Raw genomic sequence first — 22,508 nt, forward strand, 5'->3', positions numbered from 1 at the left:
ATTCTGCGTTCGATCCTTAATATAAAATTCTTGAAAGGATATTTTAAAAAATACTTTCATATATTAGAATTCATTTAAGTCAATAATTGCTTATTAGATTTCTGAATATTCAATTTAATTCTGACTTTAATAATATGCATATTTAGGTAATATTTCCAAAAAGAGAATGAGCCTATTTGAAATGTTTAAAAATTTGAACTGGTTCAATGCTGAAAAATAACATAAGCCTGTGATTATCAAAAATAAGCATGAAATATTCTTTTCATTAAACTAGTGTAAACAATGAACGGAATTTTACTTAGCATAAACTTAAATTGCATAGCAAATTATGCACTAGAGATAATTAATTATTAAGCTATTTAGTTATTTCTACTATGGCCAAGAAATTGAAAAAGAGATTTGCATTAAGCTGAATAATTTAAATAAAAAGCATTTTAGGATCAAATTTTCTTTTACATCTACACAATCATTATTTTACTGAACCCTTTAATTAGAAAGACTGCTTATAGAATATATCTAATTATTTTATTCGTTCTCATGATACGATTTCCAGAAAATGTATCCTGATATCCACCGATCATGATCATTTGAATTCGAAAGGGATAAGTTGTATGGAGAGAGAAAAGAAAAAAAAATCCAGAGATTTACAGATGGATAAAGTGAAATATTATCCAAAAAGAAAAATAATTTTTAAAAGGGGAAAAAGTTTCATTTCTTTACAATTCTTTAAGACATGGAAACAGTTTTTAAATTAAGTTAATAATAGTTTCATTAATGAAAAATTTCTATCCTAAAATTGCTTTTGATAACTCCCAGATCTTAAAATCCTCAAATTGATAACTCCATTCATGCATAAAACATAGTAATGTATCTTTGATTTTAGAGTGGTAACAGTATTCTTGTACATTTCTTCGTAATGTGGAGTCAATTTGATTTATATTCCAGGAAAAGTTCGTTTTGAATTGTTGGCGCATTTAATTTAACAAGAAGTACTGTTCGTTTGAGCACTTCTTGTTATATAAAGAAGTACTTGTTAAAATTGAAAAAAGTACTTGTTAAATTAAACAAATACTATTTTTTTTCCTGAGATGACCACTTTTCGACAGTTCTATCTCGCTTAAGGGTGAGACGCCGAAGGATGTGAGCTTTTCTGGAATTTCCTTTTGGTTGAATGTAAAGAATCGTCTCTTTTCTTCTATCCTATCATCCGTATTTTTTCGAATTAAACCCATCCAAATGCATGCACAAAAGCGAGGAGAATTTTAGAATCCTTTGACAAACAATATTTTTATTTATTTATTTATCAAAACATTAATATTTTGCAAAAATAAGAGGCCCTTTTAAGGAAATGATTGTTATATCGTTTTAATAGATAATAAATTATTGATTGACAGGTTTAGAATTAAATTCTGTTTTCACCTATTTTTTTATATTGGTTTTAGCAATAAGGTTTAACTTATCGTATCTTAAACCATTGTTTTATAAATTTAAATTTGTTAGTCTAATTTTCTCTGAAGTCTGCTATTATTTATATGGATTAAATTTTTTTTAAATTTAATAATTTGAATGTATTGAAAAGCACAAAGTCTCTTCTTTATATATTTTAGAAATCAACTCATTTATTTACTCCTAATAGGTTGATATTTGAAAAATGATATTTGTAAATTTTCCTCAATGTCAATAGTAGTATAGCTGGGAGAAAAACTTCCTTTTCTAACAGTATACTAAAAATTTTAATTCGTGCGAGAAAAGGAGCCAAATTAATTCAATGATACCATACCATAATTAAACGTTCTTATATTTAAGGACGAGTTAACTCGTAAAATCCTGGTTTGAAAATTAAAGACTTATATATCCAAGACATTAAGGAAAGCCCAATATCATTCAGTTCCCATCTACATCTTACTGCAGTTAGCGGATGTTTCTGTGGAAGGGATATTAATTGAATTTGAATTAAATATTCTATTTATAATTTTATGTTTATGAATAAGAACAAGATATTTTCAAGTATTAAATTATGGAAGGTATTAAAATCGCGTCAATTTTACTTAACATCACACCAGTTTTTCCTATTGTGCGTATATATATATAGTTTCTAATAGTCTCACTGTACTTCCATTATTGAGAGTTAAGGAAGAAAAATACAGTCAAGCGAAAGATTACATATTTCAACAAAACTTGAAATTGTATATATATATATATATATATATATATATATATATATATATATATAATATTCCGTATATATGCGTAATTCATCTTTAAAATGCATGTTATCTATGGTACAACTTCAAGTTTTGTTGAAATATGTAATATTTCGCATGACTGAATTTTTCTTCCTTAACTCTCAATAATAGAAGTACAGGGTGACTATAAGAAACTATATCGATATATGAGCCGGAAACTATTGTATCGTTCACAGAAAGGGAATAAAATTTCGGTTCAAATATTTCAAAGTAGGAGCTCTTGAATCATATTAAAAACAACATTTAGGCTCTAAAAGTTACGGTTACAGTGACAAAATATCAAAATTTTCAAATGGCAACACCATTTTTTATTTATTGGAATGCGTTCTCCATAGCAAAAAACAATGAATAGCATAGGAATGGTATCTGTAGCACGAAATTCACCGGCGCTAGACAGACTATGAAGAAAAGAGAAAATAACTGTGGTATACCTAATAGAGAAGTGAAGTTCAACAGAATCCTTTCGGCATGGCACGTTATTTGGTTCTAGGCACCATCTGCCGCATGTGAAGTGTCATCGTGATTGAAGTTTCAAATAGAACATTTGTGAAACACAATAAAAACATTCTTCTGTTGTTTCTTTTATGCTATTGAATATTTTGTCTTTTCTTCTTAGTTTTTCTAGAGCTGATGATTTTCGTCTTACAGGTATCGTTCAAAATCACTTTATTGGCTATTTTTTTGCCTTGGTGAACATTTTAATAAGAACAAAAGTTGGTGTCGTCATTTGGATATTTAGTGATTTTGTCACTGTATATATTTTAGAGCTTAAATGTTGTTTCAATATGATTCATGAGCTCATATCTCAAAATAAATTGAACGAATTTTTTTTCGTTCCTGTGAACAATATAATAGTTACGCTTTCATACATCTGAATAGTTTTTTTATAAACACTTGTACATGACATGATTAAATACTTTATGAAACATTGAAAATGTTTGATAGTTCATTTGCAAAATGAAGACTATAGTTAAAAATTTGGCAAAAATTCAGAACTTTTGACAAAGTTCGGGCAGAAATTCTTCTACATTTAAATTAATATCATTCAGAAGACAACTATTTGAATATTAAAATGTCGCAAAAATAATTTTTGTGTAATAACACTTCGGGAAGATAATGCAGAAATATGTAATAAGTTGATTTAATTTTTAATCAATAAAAATTCTATATAAAATTTCCATATCACTCTGAGGTGCACATTTCTACCCTCCAATATTTATTAATTTGAAGTCGTGTTACTTATAGGTCAAACAATATGGCCTATAGAACAACCCCACTTGTTAATTCTTTTTAACTGCTTGCATAGATTATGCAAAAATAAATAAATGAATTCAAATACATGTGTCCATGATACAGCAACACAAATACATTGATAAACCATTGTTTTAATAAAGAATAACATAAATAATAAAGTAGCTGATTAAGGTGACTGCCTACGTTGAAAATGGCATTTTTCGACCATCTTGGTCAAATTTTTTTTCAAAAATATTTTAATTCAAACATTTTTCTTTCTAAAACAGTTTTTCTTTTCATTTTATGTCTTCTAGAAGCCGAGATATATGAAATTAAAAAAGTGCAGTGTAGCTGAAAATTAACCGGAAGTGTCAGTCTGCAACCGGAAGTTGTTGTAAAATGCCCCTTTTATCATATTTTTTTACTCTTTTTTTTGTTTTAAAACGCAAATAATAATTTTATAATGTTGCTAGTGCACGGCCATAACTTTTGAATATCTACTTTTTAATTTTCTTCTTGATAAATGGCAACATTGTCACTCTCTCGAGACTCTGTTTACATTGTAGTTCGCTTTTCGACTCTTATTTTTCTTTGCAATTTTTTCACTGAAACTATTTTTTCTAGATTTTATTTTGATCATAAATCACATTTAACTTTGTTGAAATGGGTCACGCAAACAAATATCGCAGCACGAAACGAAAGTTTGCTGGGAATCTCTATTCAAATGCAAGTACCAAAACAGATGATCAGCATGTTCCTGATAATGGTGATCAGAAATTAACTGCAAGTGTTTCGAAACTTGTAAGTACCAGTTATGATAATTTTGCAAAAGAAACTCTTTCTGAATTCACTGGAAATCGTATCATAAGTGTGCAAATATTGATATCTATAATTGCTGCATTATGTTGTCCTATGCGCTTCAAAAATTATTTGGTGCTATATGAAGATTCCAGATTTGGTTTATCATCAAATATTTGTATAAGATGCAAAAACTGCAGCTTTGTAAAAGGATTTCCTTCAGTAATGAAAGTCGATAACAAGAATCACTTGAACACACTTGTTGTTTTGGCTTTAAGATTGATTGGAAAAGGATATAATGGTGGGAGAAAACTTTTCTGTCTTCTGGATTTGCCATTTCTTTCCAAAATAACTTTTAGAAATCAAGAGATAAAACTTAAGGAGGCTGCTTCTGAAGCAGCTAAAAAATCTATGAAAACTACTGCTAATAAAATCATATCACAGAAAAATACCTCAAATTGTGGAGTGTCTGTGGACGGCACATGGCAGAAACGTGGTTATTCTTCCCGCAATGGTTGCGTAAGTTGCATATCAGTTGACACTGGAAAGGTGTTAGATATTGAAATAATGTCCAATTTTTGTAGAGAGTGCAACAGCATGTCAAAATCTAACAAGAAAAGTCATACGTGTCGAAATCACAAAGGTTTTGCTTCTAGTATGGAGACTGTCGGAGCCTATCGTATATTTGAACGCTCTGAAGAATCAAGAAATTTGCAATATACACAGTATTATGACGATGGTGACTCCAAAGCTTACGATGCTGTGAAAAATATATATGGTGCAAATACGGTCACCAAATTAGAATGCATTGGTCACGTGCAAAAAAGAGTTGGCAGTCGGTTGAGAAAATTGAAAAAATCAACAAAGGCCCTGAAAGGCAAGGGCAAATTAACTGATAATTTTATCGACAGAATTACTATGGAATTTCCATTCGTAGTAATCTTGATAATCTAAATAACATGCAGTCTGGAGTTATTGCAGCATTTTACCACTGTTGTTCCAGCTTCAAACATTCTATGCATGGGCAATGTCCAGTAGGTGTCGATAGCTGGTGTAAATATCAACGAGCTATGGCACAGGGGAAAACCTTTCTTGGGAAATCCATTGGACTTCCAGAAAAAATTATTAACATCATCAAACCTTTATATATGCAGCTTTGTGATCAAAAACTGTTAAAGAAGTGCTTGCATGGAATGACACAAAATGCTAATGAGAGTTTTAATGGTTTGCTCTGGAATATAGTCCCAAAACAACATTTTGTTGAGCTCCAAACTCTGTCTTTGGGGTCCTATATTGCTGTCCTTCAATTTAATGAAGGTGGGAATGGCATAAAAAGTGTATTTAATCAATTGGAAATAGAAGTTGGTAGTCAAATTCATAAAGGACTAAAGCTTTTTGATTATGAGCAAATTTGTAGCTCAAAAAGGTACTCATTACCAGCTGCAAAAGTTCAAAGAAAGAAAAAAAGAGCTCAGCGAAAGAAAAAATGTGCAATGCATGAAGTAAAAGAAGGTTTGACCTATAAATGTGGAGAATTTTAGACTGATTTATTAAGAGAAAATGCTTTTTTAAATTGACTGTAAACTTTAAACTCATTTTTCTCAAAATAATTTTTTGATAGAAGTTGTAAACCATTAACATGATATCTCCAGCATTAATTAATATTTTTTAATGAAATTTTCAGAAAATGATCTTTATATCATTGTCTATGAAATGAACTAACAGTTTTGTTATACATCTAATACTTTTTTACTTATAGCCTTTTTTGTTAGAAAATATCTGAAAAATTATGAATAATGTGTACATTGTAACATAAAAACCTTCATAATATTTTTGCATTTCAATAAATCTCTTAGATTTTAGTTCATTTTGAAGATAAATATGTTATGTAGGATATGTGCAAAGAAAATTTTAATTGCTGAATTAGAATTTTGTGTAGAGTGTTAACCGTTTTGGTTAATTTTTGCTAAAATTTACATCAAATTTTACAATTTAAAAAAATGGGGCAGTCACAGAATTTTTTAAAATAGATTTTTATTCTTATAATATCCCACTTAACTAGAAAACACCAATTAAAGTTTTAAAAAATTGTCTCGAACGTAGGAGAACGTTAAAGAAGCAATTGCAAACTGAAAAATAAAACATATTTTCCATGCATAATTACACGAATTAAATAAAACATCTGTTATAGCCATATTATGCTTGAACAAGTGAAAGGTATTTTTTTTTCTTTTTGTTATTAATTTTCTTTGCCCACTTACTGCATAAAGAAGGAATTTATTCTTTCATTTTATTCAATATAAAATATATAATTTTATTACGATGCTAAATAATTTAAATCGCTTAACATATAATTTTGTTTGCAAACTAATTAGTTTCTGAAAATATATTAAGAAATAAGATTTTTTTTTTCTATTTATGGACTTAATTGAAATAATGCATATGGCAAACCATAAGGAAAGCGTAAGTATATATAATTTATAAAATATAATCCAGATTTAATCATCAAGATAGTTTCGTAATTAAAGTGCAAATTAATTTTCTTATTTTTTTCCAATTCTTCTAGATGGTAGTTATTCACAAAATTAACGAAACGCTTTTCATTATTTTTAAGGCTTTTATGCTTTCGATAACATCTTTAATTTACGCAATCTTCGTTGCTCTTTAAATTAAAAAACAAACAAACAAAAAAAACACGTAATTACTTTTTTATTCTGTTCAACGCACCAGCCTTTTTTCCCCCTACTTTTTACCTCTTTTACAGATAGAACTATTTATTTCTTTGAATCTAATATTCTAAGAAAAGTAGTTTATTGGATTTCACACATGGTTACTGATAGCGCTTTAAATTATTCAACGCATTTAATCGCCAATTCAACTGCATCATTATTTTCCTTTTTAGTTTGTTTTAATTCCACATGGTTTTATGAAATATCACCTTCAGGCAAGATTATTTCTAAATGTATTCGAAATCGAGAGTACGATTATTTGTTTTCAAAATGCAATATCGTCTGCGTAATTAGAATCTGAAGGAAGAATTTTGTTACTTTATATAACAAATGGAGTTATTAAAATTTCCAAGACGTTTTTTAATTGTTTTTTGAAGTATCGAATAAATCTAAATTGTGATTAACAAACATTGATAGGAAATTTTAGATATTTTCACTGTTTTCAAATTTAAGATTATTTTTCTTTAATAAATTGAATAAAATCTATTTAATTATAATAAATAAAATATCTCTTGGTTTTAAAATTGAAAAATTTAGATTTCACATCTTCTTTGTGCAGAAAAATAAATTTTTTAATAAAAATATTTTTTTTTAAAATTTTCTTTTCTTATTTTAGTAAATGTATTTTGTCATCATAAAATAGTCTTGAAAATATATGGTATTTATTTGTTTTAGTATAAAATGTATTCTTTTAGGATTTTGGGGGTCATATTCTTTTATTGATTTTTGCAATAAATTGAATAAACTATTTTTAAATAAAATAAATTAAATGTTGCTGTAAAATTTAAAAAACCCTCATTCATTAGTCCTTTATCCAAGGAAATAAGTTTTACATTACGAATAAATACTTTTTTGGTAGTTTCTTTTTACAAAGGACTTATTTTTTTCTTCTAAAATGCTCTAGAAAATACCGGTAATTATCTATAAAATTTACCTTTAATGACTTTCAGATAATTTTCCTTTAACGAATTTTTTTAATAACTTTAATAATATATTTCAAAATAATATTAATAAAAAATATTAATATAAAAAAATTAGATATTTCTGTCAATAATCCATTACATAAAAAGATAAGTTTAATTATGACTGAGAATCTTATCAGTTTAAATAATTATTGTTTTTGTTATTTTCTTTTTTTATTATGTTCTTTTTGATCTCCTGAAATGTTCTAAATAATTTATGATATTCATCTTTCGAAAAATGGCACAAACATATCAAAGGAATTATTTTATAATTTTAAGGGGGATATTCTTAAGATTTTTATATAAAAATTAAATATGAAAGTTATCTTTCCTACATACATTTTGGCTAATTCGGTTATACTTCATGATTCGAGATTTAAGTCAATAATTTGATTCCAATTTGTGAATAAAATGCGATAATAAGTAATTGTTTCATCAAATTTTGCATGAATGGTTATTTTATTCTTTGATATGCACATATAATGCTTCCAGAAACGATTGTATAAATTAGGAAAATGCAGTATTGTTAAAATAAATTAGAGCAAAAAAATCAATGGTTTACAGACAGAAATATAATAAGTATATAACTAAAATACTTAACAAAAATCCTCAAATCCCTGTAGAAACTGCGTGGAGATTTACTGCTATAAATAATGAAATTCATTAAAAGCATTTCATATTTTCTTGAGATTTTGAATCATAAGAAGTATGCTTTTTTTGCCAAGAAATGAATCATTATATATTTATTTAAATCGTTTAAAAGAACTTGATATCTTAAGATTGATGAATATCTCAATTTTTGAATTATTTGTTTAAAATTTACACCCTCTACCACCATTTTATTTTATGTTTCACTGGTGAGCCAACTCAAAGTGAAGAAAGTGTTTTTTTTTGTTTTTTTAATAAATAAAAGAATTTTTGTTAATTGGTGCAGTAAATCATAAAATTTAAAAATTGGTCTGGAGTATATGTGTGGTGTTTTTGCAAGGAAACAAAATGCATTCAAACCGTAAAGATAATTACAATGCAACAACACGTTTCTCGATTAAGTATTTTACTTAATGTATGGATTGATAAAAATTACATGTACACCACCAGTGTCAATATATGCATACTGCGTTCTGAAATGCGAAATGTACCATTGAATGGAAGTAAAATCACATTCTCTGTTTATAACCTATTAAAAAAATATAATGCCTTTTTCACGTTTAAATATATCGCATACTTTCTGATATTCTTACATGTTAAGTCTGTACAATGAAAGCTATAAAAATATGTTAATTAAACAAAATAACTTAAATATATGAATAGCAGGTTATCACAACTGAATTCAAATATTTATTATCAGACTTTTGGTTTGTTTGCTTGTTCGAGTCTTGAGTTAAATCACCCATGTACCTTAACTCTGAGTGATCTTTAGATTTACTGCTAAATTCCAATGATAAGACTAGATATCTTCAAGTAGTCTGTGAAAACTATAAATTTCAATTTTTAATAATCACAATTCAGTTGACGCGTTTAAATTCTATTGAAAATGCAAACTTTGAGATACAATTCATCAGCAATTAAAAGTTAAGAACCGACACATCAATCTAATTCTTAAGTAGAACTTAAAGTTTTTTTTCATTTTTTATAGTCAGAAAACTGTTAAATTAATTTTGACTTTATATTTATCCCTTTAAACGTATTTTTTGAGTTTCTCTGACTTCCAAAATCAAATAAGTTCATTACTTTCTGCTCGATAAATTCTTGAAATAATATTTCAATCTTCTGCCGCTACATTGGGTTTTTTTTTTTATTTTATCGGTAAGAATATCATTTAATTTTTTTAGTAGAAATGTTAGGTTTGTAACTAAGAAATTATATTATACTGATATTTTCTTTTAAAATTATTTTACCTAAATATAACTTGAAAGCAAAACTCAAGAAATAGATTCTGCGATTTCAAAAATTAATTTGGATTATTTCAATCACATTAACAAATAAACTTAACTCATTGTAATTCTATTAAAGTGTTACTACTACAGAATCGGTTTCTTTTCAGGATAAAATGAATAATTGTTTGTTTCCCGAATATAACTTTTCCCCTTAGTGTCCAAAGGATTAGCAGATTAGGATAAAGCATATTCTTCTGGCGCCATCTGTTGAACACATAAAGAACTCATAAACATTTCATACAAATTTTAAAAGGATTTAGAATGTTATCAATATTTAAAGGTCGTTTCTAAAAATATGATGCGCGAAAAACTGTATTTTCTTTTAAATATGTACATGCTTTCTGTTGTTTTAAATGTGATTAAACCTATCTAATTAAGTCATTCAATCTATTTTTTAACGAATTCATATTGTATCAACTAAAATATAACTACACAAAATTAAATCCCCCAATAAATCAGATTTAAATTATTATTCATTATAGAAATTATTCAATAGCTAAATAATTTTCTATTAAAAGTTTGGAGAAATGCCGGAAGTTGCTATTGTATTATACAATTCAATTTAAGATTAAATCTAGGTCATTAATTATTTTTGTAACTAAATTCTGAATAAATTATCTTACATAATAATTTAAATAATTTTTATCTTTGAATTTCATTTGCAGTTTTGATTAATAACTTATGCAATTTTCAAGTCACTCAATAAATTGAAGGATTTTGTTTAACCTTTAAATATAGTAGATCAAACAATAAATTTAATATATGTAATTTTCTTTGATAAGTATTTAACAAATTCACAGTTTTCAAATATTGAAATGGTTAAAAAAATCCAAAAATCCAAAAAAATCACGTTTTTATAAGGAGTCAACACTTTAAAAGATAATTCTTAGCAGGAATGTAATTTTTAAGTGTAATTGACTGGACATACAATTATCACTCATTTTATACATTGTAATATTAATTTATTTACTTAAATACGCAAAGAATGTCAAAATATGTATTGAATTTTTGTCTAAAAATATGGTTGAAAAGTATTTTATTCAAAAGTTACATTTTATCCTTCTTTAGCTTAACAAAAAATGAATCAAAAAAGGAAGGAAAAGGAAACGCTTGGAAATGTAAAAAGAGACTGAAAATTAACATAACAAAAACATTGACTAGGAAAAGGTCTTACTGTACACATATGATTCAATTATTTACTGTTCTTCATTTGAGAAACGAAAAAAACTTGAAAGATTTCTACGGTGTTAAAAAAGAATGATTCTTTCTAAACAAAATATATTCACAAAATATCTCTCTAAATGATACTAAATGACTTCTATATTCTTGTACTTACGTAGGAATTACGGCACGTTCATTTAAAGTCTCAAGAATAAAAACAATAAACAAACATAGAATAAAACAAATGTGGAATCTATTTTTAAACAATTTTAGTTAACTTGATTTGTTTCATGCTTATAAAGGAGGAACTTTTTAACGATCTTTTACTCACTTCCAAATGTAAGAGAGTTTTTGCGCAGTTATGTGTTTTCGATGGCAATATACTACTTGGATATCATTAGAACAATATTATCATTTAATCTATAAATTTATTTTAAAAAAATAACTCAATCATTAACTATTTAAAAAATCACTTTAAGTTTAACATATGAGAAAAACTACCTACAAAATTCAAAGATGTTTATGATAATTAAAAATTAAAAGAGAAAGAGAAAACAATGACATTTAAAAGTTTATCCCTTTAGTTAATAATAAAAATATGTTTTGGTCAAATATATTATTACTTATATATGAAATAATTTTAGATTTATATTTTTAAAGTTTAAAAATGCTGTTAAAGAAAATTGGAAGAAATTTTCTTTGATCAATACCTTAGAATGCATACCCATTACTATTACAATATAGTTGTCAATCGGAAAAAAAAAATTATAATAAGATTCTACATAGAATTCAAAGCATGACATTATTTATAAAGTTTTCAGATTGCCTTATGTATACATCTTATGTTGTCTTATATTGAACGAATTTATTAATTATAGAAATAATTACATAGAAGCATATTATTACAGTATTTTAAGGGCTCCACGTGCATTAGAACTTTCTGAAATTAGTGTGAATCTTATAGCTATATATATATATATAATTAATTTTTCTTATTATTATCAGAGAAAAAAAATTAAATGATGCCATGTCTTTAAGAAAAACAAAATGATTTTTACCAAGATTTAATTTTTTTAAAAAAAGTAAAATTAAATAAGATTTTAAACAGATTTAGCACAGCTAAAATTAAAGCTATTGGTATGATTTACAAAGTTAACAAAAAATTTTGAAAAGTTACTTTCTTAGGATAATATACAAATATATATTAAAATTAATACACATCAATAAAAAAATGAACAAAATTCAAAGTGGAAAAGCAATACCATCACAATATAATTTGAATACAATGATTCAACCCTCTTCTTATTAGGATTTATTCCATGATAGTTTATGCATGTTTATTTTTCATTCTATTTGTGTTCTCGGAATATTTTTCTGCATTTCTTTTTTGTTGCTAAATATTATTTCTCTCTTTTCTAGTCAGACAGCTTATGCACGAAAGGAATTCTCGATCCTATTCTTTTGTATGATTTTTATTACGTTTCTTCCTTATATATATGTACTTTAAAACTTTTTCAGTCTTTTTTTTCTATGCACATTAAATTTATTATTTACACTGACTTCTTTCTAAGCATTTGCATAAATATATTGCAATAAGAGCTCAAATCTGCTGAAAATGTAAATTTTGGTCACGAATGAAGTAAATTATTGTGGTATCATTATTCCTCAGTAAATGATACAGCGCATGCCAACAAATTGTACAATCATTTGTTTTGTGCTGCACAAAGACGAGTTCTTTTTGTTGAAACTAAAAATGCATTTGGCTTCTAAATAAGTCTGATGCTTGAAGTCTGTCAAGCAATTGCATGAATTGATCTTGTTCAGAGTATTTTATGCAAAAATGATACGAACTATGTTGTAATCTTCTTTATTTTGGGCTGTTTAATTGTGTCTTAAAAGCATTGTTGATATTTAGGGGTTCACATATCTTCATAGATAAACAATACGATTATGGTATAAGTAAAATTATATTTTAGCCTGTTTAAGAAAAAGGAATGTGGTTCAAATGGTTTAAAAAAGTATTATCATTAAAAAAATTAAGTAAATGAATTTATAATCATATACCTTATTAAAAAATATTGAACAATCATTTGAATAAATTTGTAACAAAGAAAAATTAATTAAAAGTAACAATTACTCTTTTCGGTAACATGCAATGACTTGTTGACACTTCTGTATTATTAAAGGAGATGTTTTTTCTTTTCCTTCTATTTTGGAATTTTTCGACTTTTTTCGACTTCGAAGACTTTTTTCACGAAATAAAACATTAAAATCATTTGGTACAGTTGAAAAGAAAAGATTTTGAAATGCAATTGGCTGATATTATTTTTCTACGATAATTTACGCCAAAGTTATTGTAATAAAAATACAATTTTGTTTTTTGCTTTCTTATTAATTGAATAATTAATTGTTGTTCTTTCAAATATTGTTAATATTCTTTTTCTTATCCTAAGTAATAAGTGTACAAAATTTGGTTAAAATCGGAAATGGAATATATAACCACAATGACATTTATTTGTATTAAAGTTTTTATATATTGTAACGGATTTCACCGGGTTCGCCTTGATAGTGGGTGCATGGAGTGAAAACACAATCAGCCGGCCACAGCAGAAAACAATGACGATGTTTATTTACACGAAGAACACGAGCACACAGACGTCAGATATTTACAGCCGAGAAGAACACAGGACAGCACACAACAGTACTCTACAGCAGACAGTAGCCCACAAGTAGTAATCGACCACATTACACAAAGAGGCCAGTAGGTGAGTGGATTCTTGGAGCTTCGCTCTACTGTTTCTCCAAGGCTGAACTTCTCGCTGTCTCCTCGCTTTAGCTGCCGACTCACTACTTCTCACAACTGGCTACTACATACACAGAACTCGACGCTGCTACCACAGTAGACAACAGGACTCGGCACACAGAAATTCAGTACTCACTCCACACAACGTTGGCACTCCGCCATTACTTTGCTCTCCTCTCGAAGACTGGTTACTTGTCTACGACTCCGACTACGCTTCAATTAAATTCCCTACCGCTGCTTGAGACTACCGGGCTTTTATAGCTCCCAGGAAGCGGGCCTATAAGATACTGGGCGTGTCTCAGTTCCTATTCGTCGGATCGTTAAAATTCTGGAAGTTTCCGGCATTATCTATTTTGTCGCCAAATTCGTCACCAAGTCAGCAAATGGTCGCCAAGTTTGTCACCAAGCTCTAAGGTCACTAAAGCGGCACCCGATCAACACCCACAGGGCTGATCGTACGACGGTCTTTCTTACGATGACACTATTCAGGTTGGGAAGCAAAATTACAGGTTTCTAACAATATACCTATTTTTTATGGCATAAGTGGCGTTCAAAATGAAAATGAGTGAATTGATTTAAAATTTCAAGCTCAAAAAATTACTTCTACATATTTTTGTATGAATAAATATTTTCTATCATGTAAACATCCAAATAAATCATTTAAGAAAACAACGCTTATATTTTCAGTCTGAAATTATACTGTATATTAATGACTGAAAAATTCACCCATTAACTCTTTATTCTTTTTCTACATTCTAATTATATGAAGTCGTACATTTTAAAAATGTATTTGACTAAGATTTTACAGAATATTTGTGATGTTTGTATATAATTTATAATTTTTTTTCGTTTAATTTAGTGGTAATTAAATGCAGATATGATTATTAAAGAATTAATTACAAAATTTGATAAGTAAGCTACAAAACCCAAATTTTTCATAAGTTTAATGATAGGATCAAAGGCTAGTCGAAATGACGATATATTCTATATGTAAAAAGCAATTTCAAAAGATAAGATCACATTATAAGTATTTTTAACTGCTGAGAGAAAATATGCAACGACAAGCGTACATGTGAACATATTAAAAATGAATATGGAAAAAGCGTGTTCCATCCTTGTTTGAATTTTTAACATGGTTATAATACCTATACTGTGTCTCTTTGGAAATTGATTTATATAAATTTTGACATCTGAACTCAATTTTATTAGAATAAGATATCTAACAGAAATCAAAATTTCTTTCATATCACGAATTCTTAGAATGAAATCGGATGCTTTTCTTTATTCTGTAAAGGAACTCCGAGTGTATTATATTTTAGAACTGGAATTGAAGACCAAAGCTCATATATAATAAAATAACTAAAGTTATCATAGTTTTCTGTTTTCCTCGAAGAAGTATCTAGAATAATACTGTGTTTCTGAAAGATTCTTCTAGAGCTCTGAATATTAGATTATTCCTTTCATGAACTTGTATTACAATACGTTTGAAAACTATGGAACGAATAAGGTTTTCAAAGGAGTTACACTTTGAAAAGTAATGCAGAAATTAATTACTTCCTTATGCTGTTTAATAGCGGGTAGTAATGCTATTAAATTAATTCATTTATTTTTTTAATTATTTCTTTATGAATTGAATGAATGCATTTAATGCATTATGTTTGCATAATTATGTATTTATGAATTGAATGAATGCATTTAATGCATTATGTTTGCATAATTATGTATTTATGAATTGAATGAGTGCATTTAATGAATTATGTTTGCATAATTGTGAATTATGTTTGCATAATTGTGAATTATGTTTGCATAATTATGTATTTATGAATTGGAATGAATGTATTAATGCTTTTTAATAGCATGCAGTAGTGTTATTAAAAATAATATTTATTAAAATAAAAAAATACTTTTTAATAATTAGCTGATTTATAAATAACAATAATTATGTAAAAACAGAATATGCAGATAATTATTATGTAATATGATATGAACATTATTTCTAAATATTTACTTCTTAGTTCTATCTGGAAAACAGAAGTTGTTTTAATATTTTATTTGTCTAAGAGCCGGATGGTTCTAGAAAGTAATCAATCTAGAAAGTAAATCAAATGTAAATTTTTATCCAAATTAATACATAGCACAAATTTCAGATTGCAATAAAAAAAAACTAGACCGATTGTTGAAACTTTTCTGATCTTTAAGCTCAATGATCTACAACAAATGAACAACTCCATAGATTATCTATGTCCAATGATAATGAGCTACCGCAATGATGAACAATTTCAAAAATAAGCAAAAATCAATTCCTTAAATTATCTTTTTTCTAAGCTTTCATTTATTAAGTAATTAAATTTGAGTTGCAGATTTAAAGCACCGTTCACACGAGTCCAACTATTGTGCGCAATGGAAAACCACTCGTACTTCAAAACGATCATGTGACTCAAATAGGACAATGGCAAATGTTGTCTCATCGGGAGAACTATTTGTCATTGTCCCATTATAGTCGCTTGATCTTCCTGAAGTAGCAATAATTGACCTTTCGTTAATCCTGCTTAATATTATATATCTGGTGTATACATAAGTAAGAATTGCAAATGATCATTCGTTTCTTTTGGAAACATTATCTTCTGGCAAACATAAAGACATAGTAATTGTCTTTTAGCTAAATAATATTGTCTGTTCCCATATTTCATTTTCTGGCAATGAACTTGGTGACTAATCGTACATATGTCCTATGTGATACTTGATAAATAAAAATTGGAAAAAAATACAGCAAGTAAGCATATTTTTTTCTATGAGTCATTTTCTTTATGCGCTTCTCTAGTGTGACTAATTTGAGGAATCTGATGCTACTTTGTTTAACATTTATGTCCAATGGCATTGTATACTTATGCATATTGCAACTAGATTGACAACTTACTTACTAAGACAGGTAATTCTACCTTGGGGTACCTCTGAAATAAGGATGAGAAGCTTTCCGATATGGTGGTTGATTCCCGCCACCCTGGTTACAAAATGGTGGATGTCGGCTACATCCTATCGATTGTCCCCTTCCCGAGGGGACGTACTTCCGTCGTGAAGGATTATATTGTAGTCGGTGATGGTCCTTAGGATTCAACCATAGGTCCCCGGGCAGTGTTGCTTTCCCAGCATTCCGGTAATTCAGATTTTTCCGTATGCCTCGGGCATGCAATTACAATTTTGGGCGGCTCAGAATAGGCTGTAATTCCATAACAAATTTGATATATTTAAGTCATTGCATCGTTGAGATTATAGAGTTAGCAGAGTTCTAAAAATAGACAACAATAGACTGTCAATCTTTTGTTGTATTTGGCTCAAAATTTGATAGGTATCTATACTATAGATGCTAATTCTGAGTACCAAATTTTGTCTATCTAGTTCTCTACGTTTTGTAGTTGTCGCGTTAACTTATGTTCGAGCTGGATAGCTAGGTATCCCCTGGAGGGAATTTGTTCAATATTTGATGGAAAAATACAAATTTGGTATACAGACTATAAACACCGCATACTAAATTTCATGTGTCTAGATTAAAAGCTCTTGAGTTATCTTTTTCACAGCAATACAGACAGACATTTTCCAAAAATGTGTTTTTCGAATTCAGGGTGATCTGAAACGCGGAGATTCATCAAAATCTTAAGTTCGAATTTTTTGAAGATTATTACTATAATTTCTGGTACGAAATTATTATAAGTTTTGGCTGGTGTCATTTCAATTTTTTAATGTAGACTGTAATCTTATTTAAAATCAAACGACAATTCAAAAGTCTACTTTTTATTTGATTTGATTTTTACTTTTTATTTGATTTTATTCAACCGACCTCGCAACGATTCAAAACGAAACTGTTTTTAATAGTTGATCCCATGTCAGCAGGGTTAAAATAAATTTAATCGCTGAAGCCAAGTCAGTGCATAGTTGCAACATTCTTTAACTAACAGCGCCAACAAAGCGGTAGCAATTTCTTTGTGTTACATATACGAAAAAAGATAAAACTGAACCCTAGTCGTATTAACAACAATGCACTCTAAACCACAATTTTTTGCGGTGGAGGGGAACATCTTTATTAAAAAGTGTGCGAAAAAGTTTTGGGGAAAATATTTAAAACGATTTCATTTTAAAAGGACCTGCCATACCGAATAAGACATATAATGATTTATACCAACAGATATGTGCAAAGAACACAAAAACATTCTAATTATTGTTATTTCAAAATCTTAAATCCCCTCGGAATTGAATTATTTCAATGCAAATCATAGGGAATTAGGCAAATGTGATAAGAAAGGCGAAAAAAACAAAACAAAACAAGCAAACAAACACAAAAAATAATCAGAAAAAAGCTAATAATTGTATATTGCTTGAGCAATTTCAGTGTTAATGAAGTACAGTTTGATCCATATCGATGTCTTACAATGCAACATGTAAATGAAAACATCTACAGAAAAAAAAGTATATTGCACTGCAGAATTTTACAGAACATCTTTTCAAAAAAAAAAAAAAAAATACGCATCTCAAATATTTCTGAGAAATATTTTTTTCGACAATGAGTATCTCGTATCCAAATATTTCATTCTACTTCTTTTCCGTAAAGTGTATTTTTTACTTTGCAGTGCAACGTTTCTGACACGTTTTATCTTGTATCTGTAACATAATACATTGACTGAAAAGAAAGGTGGATATAAAACACCCTGAGCGGAAATGCCTGACAAACGAGAGAGAAATTCAACTTTTTTCACAGTAAGCAGTTTTTAAACATATTCAATTTTATAGACAAACGGTTTCAAGAGCAAATGTTGGCATCTTTTGGAATTTTGGAACCTTTTGTTTGATGCACGATTCGCTGATAATAGTTTTTTGTTACGATACCGTTCAAAAATAGAAAGCACTCGTGCAAGGCAAAAAAAACACACTGTTGTGGTTTAAGTTGGATTTTGAATACTGAAAGGATGGATTTTGCGTAAAATAAAAAATAAAAAAATATTACTTTAAGTTCATTTTTTTCTTGCTATTATGTCACTGTTTTTTTTAATAATATTTATTATGATTTCGGTTTCAGTAAAAAATACTTATGTTCTTAATAAAAGAAATGAAACCTATTTGAAGTGGACTTCCTATTCATGACAAAGATTTTAAGTAGTATGTATTCTGATTGGATAATGGAATAGATCTTGCAAATGACAACTTCATTATTCACTTAAAAGATACACTTTCTATATACTCCGGAAAAAAAAAGTCTTAGTAATCACTGTTCTTTTTAGCCATATTTTGTGAGTGCATTACTAATGGTCAATATGACTTATTAGATAACAGTAAATTTAAAATAATAACATAAATAAGCATGAGGTAAATAATTTTGTATTTAATTTAATAAAAAAGTATCCAAAAAATAAAGGATGTTATTTAAGCTCTCAATAACCATTGGATGAAGCCAAGGCTCGACTCTGGAATGTGAATCGAATCAAGACAATTATAAGTTGTATCCAGTCCTTAGTTCATTTATAGTGCAATAAATTTCACTTAATATCCTTTGTTCTTCGTGCATAGTAAAATAATATAATATATTTTAGATAGAATGTAATCTAAAAGAATTTTGTCATCTACATGTTATAAGATATTAATTGTAGAAATAGAATTTGGTCATTTCCATCTTGAAAGTAAATATTTATTTCTTTTTAAATTGGTCAGGTTTAAGTCAACTCATAAGGAATTTATAAAGATTGTTATTGCGAGTCCCATTGCAATGATTTTAGTCAACTCTGCGGAATTTTAAATCCAAAATTGAATTTTAATATAGTATGTTTATATAATTCCAACATAATGAAACATTTAACAACATATTGGAAGGATTGAATCACGAGTCATTTAGTCAACTCGTAAGGAATTTATAAAATTCAAAATTGTCACTTATTTAGTGTCTTTAATTGTTCTTTCTATATGCGTCTTACCCTTATTTTATTAATTTTTTTAAAGTTTTTTTTATGAAACATTTTTATTTGTATAGAGATTTATTACAAAATTATCTTTAAAGAGGATTTATACAAGGGGAAAATTTCTTGAAACTGACTCTATTTTATACTTATTGAAGAATATTTAAAATTATGTTATTATGTTCACTAATTTGTGCTTTCATTCTCTAGGGTTATTACCATATCCGTATTGGGTATTTTGGGTAGTATTGGTTTGATTTAGAATTCCAATAACCAGTTTTGGTAACTATTAACCTCTTAAAGCATTTTTGAGTTATCATGTTCAGAGACAGACATAATTACAAATAATTCTTCTCGGCAGCCTGGAAGGGAAAGGGAGATTCTTTTAATGTAAGTTAATATTTTGAAATTCTTTTCAATTCTTAGATAAATATAATTCGAATGGTCTTCCCGGAACATTCTCGCATACAATCCAATTAATTCCCCCCCACCCTCCCCCAGCATAAAACTGTAGATCTTGGATAAGGCCACGAATACATTTTATGGCGTTCACCAATGCCATACAAAGTAATTACAAATTACGGATCTGGTTATAATTCCAAAATGAAAATGTTTAACATAAATATAGCATTTTTACTGAATATATTATGAGAATACATATTTGGAAGCCATTTTACAGATAGATTCACTCCAAAAATTGATGCGAAATTACAATTCAAGTCATAAAACAACAAAACGAATTTCATTGATTTAAGTCATTGTGTTAATGAATTCTCATTTAAATTCATGAGAAAGAACGGAATAATAGATGACCGATCGTTTGAAAAATTTCGTACCAAATTTGATAAGTTCTCTATATTTCAGATGCTAAATCTATGTACAAAATTGTATTAACATAACTCTTTGAGGTTAGTGAGTATTGAGACCGTTCGTACTCGTATTAAAACATCTGGGCAGACAGATTTCCTCTAAACGGATTTTGCTCAACATTTGGTAGAAATTTACAAATTTGGTGAAAAGACAGTATATGAAATTTCATTTGTCTACCTCAAAGCGTTTGGAGTTATTATATTCATAAACAGACAAGCATAAAGCCAAATATGTGTTTTCCGACTCAGTGAAGTCAGATATATGGGAATTCTTCATAATCTCAATTTTGAGTTTGTTGACTAATATGATACTTTTTCTCTGTATCATGTACGATAAAGTAAAAATGAAATATTGCAGATTGAAGCACTATAGATAATGCTTGCATTGCTATCGACCAATTCAGTACTTTTTTGTAAAATAAACAATAAAGAAGTACAAATATTACAACAAATATAGAAATCTAGGCTTGTAACAAAGTTTATATCATTAAAAAAGTTTCTAGTTTTTAAGTTTAAGTAAGTTTTATTAAGTTTTTAGTAAAGGCCAATAGTTTGTATTAGTCGGCAAGAAATGAAATTTTATCTCTGCTTTTTAAACATATTTCAAGAAATTAACTACTATTTGCCAACATTGTTTTTGCTATTAAATGCAAATAATAATGTTTTATGACAGAAAACACGAATCTATCATTTGATTTTTCATTTAGATTGAAGGACCAAAAATCGTCTGATTTTTTTAATTAATATTGTTATTGGGTTCTTATCTGTTGCACATTTAAATTTTCAATATTAATTTCCTTTTAAATATTAATTGAAGAAAAAGGAAATACCCATATATTTTTTAAATATTCTTCAGTGCTATTGTATTTATTATTAACAGCATGCCATGAGAAAGCTTTAGGTTTAACCACATGTCATTGGCAAGCATAGTCATTAAACTAACATAAACTAACATGCTGTCTTTGCCTCAATTAATTACTATTAGTGAGTTGCTATAAGTATGAATACTCTGTGTAAAGCCATAATGATTGTCTATTATTACAATATTTTTATACTATTACTTTCAGAAATGCGGAAGGCATCAAGCCAAAGGACCATCAAATTAATGGAAGCTCCGAAATAACAAGATTCATTAATATATACATTATATATAAATAAGAACTTAAAAACACGTGGGGTCTGGAAATTTGTAAGCTGATCGTTTTTATATAATACTGCCATTAAATTTTTCTCCTCCTTTCTTTTACTTAGCATTATTCAAGGTTTTAATCTTTTCTTCTTGCGTATTATTTATTATTTTTACTTCATGTGAATATTTTATTATTAAAGCGAAACTAAAATCGTTTTCGTTGCTGCCACAAATATTTCTAATGTATGCTTTTAATAAAAAATTGTTGTATTAAGAATTAACTTTAGAATCAATCAATGGTGAAAAAATTTAAGTGCATCTAACGTAAATTTTTAAATACTATTGCACTTTCATATGGTTTAATTAGATATAGACATAGACAGAATGATACGGAAACGTATATATAATGAGTAGAATGACATATGACTTCTTAAATAACATGTCTATCAAAATTTAAAGTATAAAGATTTATTGGTGAGGAATTAAGATAAAGTAAAACAAAACGTTTGACTGAAATATTTAGAAATTATTAATCCTAGTAAATCAACTAATCAATAAAGACGGCTAGTAAAAAAATGAAAAAAAGAAAACGTTCCCACAAGATTTGATATGGTGTTCGTAGATGAATAAAAGAGAGTATATATATATATGTGTGTGTGTGTGTGTGTGTGTGTGTGTGTGTGTGTGTGTGTGTACGTTTAT

Source organism: Argiope bruennichi, chromosome 9, assembly GCF_947563725.1.
Source record: "Argiope bruennichi chromosome 9, qqArgBrue1.1, whole genome shotgun sequence".
In the NCBI taxonomy this organism is placed as follows: Eukaryota; Metazoa; Arthropoda; class Arachnida; order Araneae; family Araneidae; genus Argiope; species Argiope bruennichi.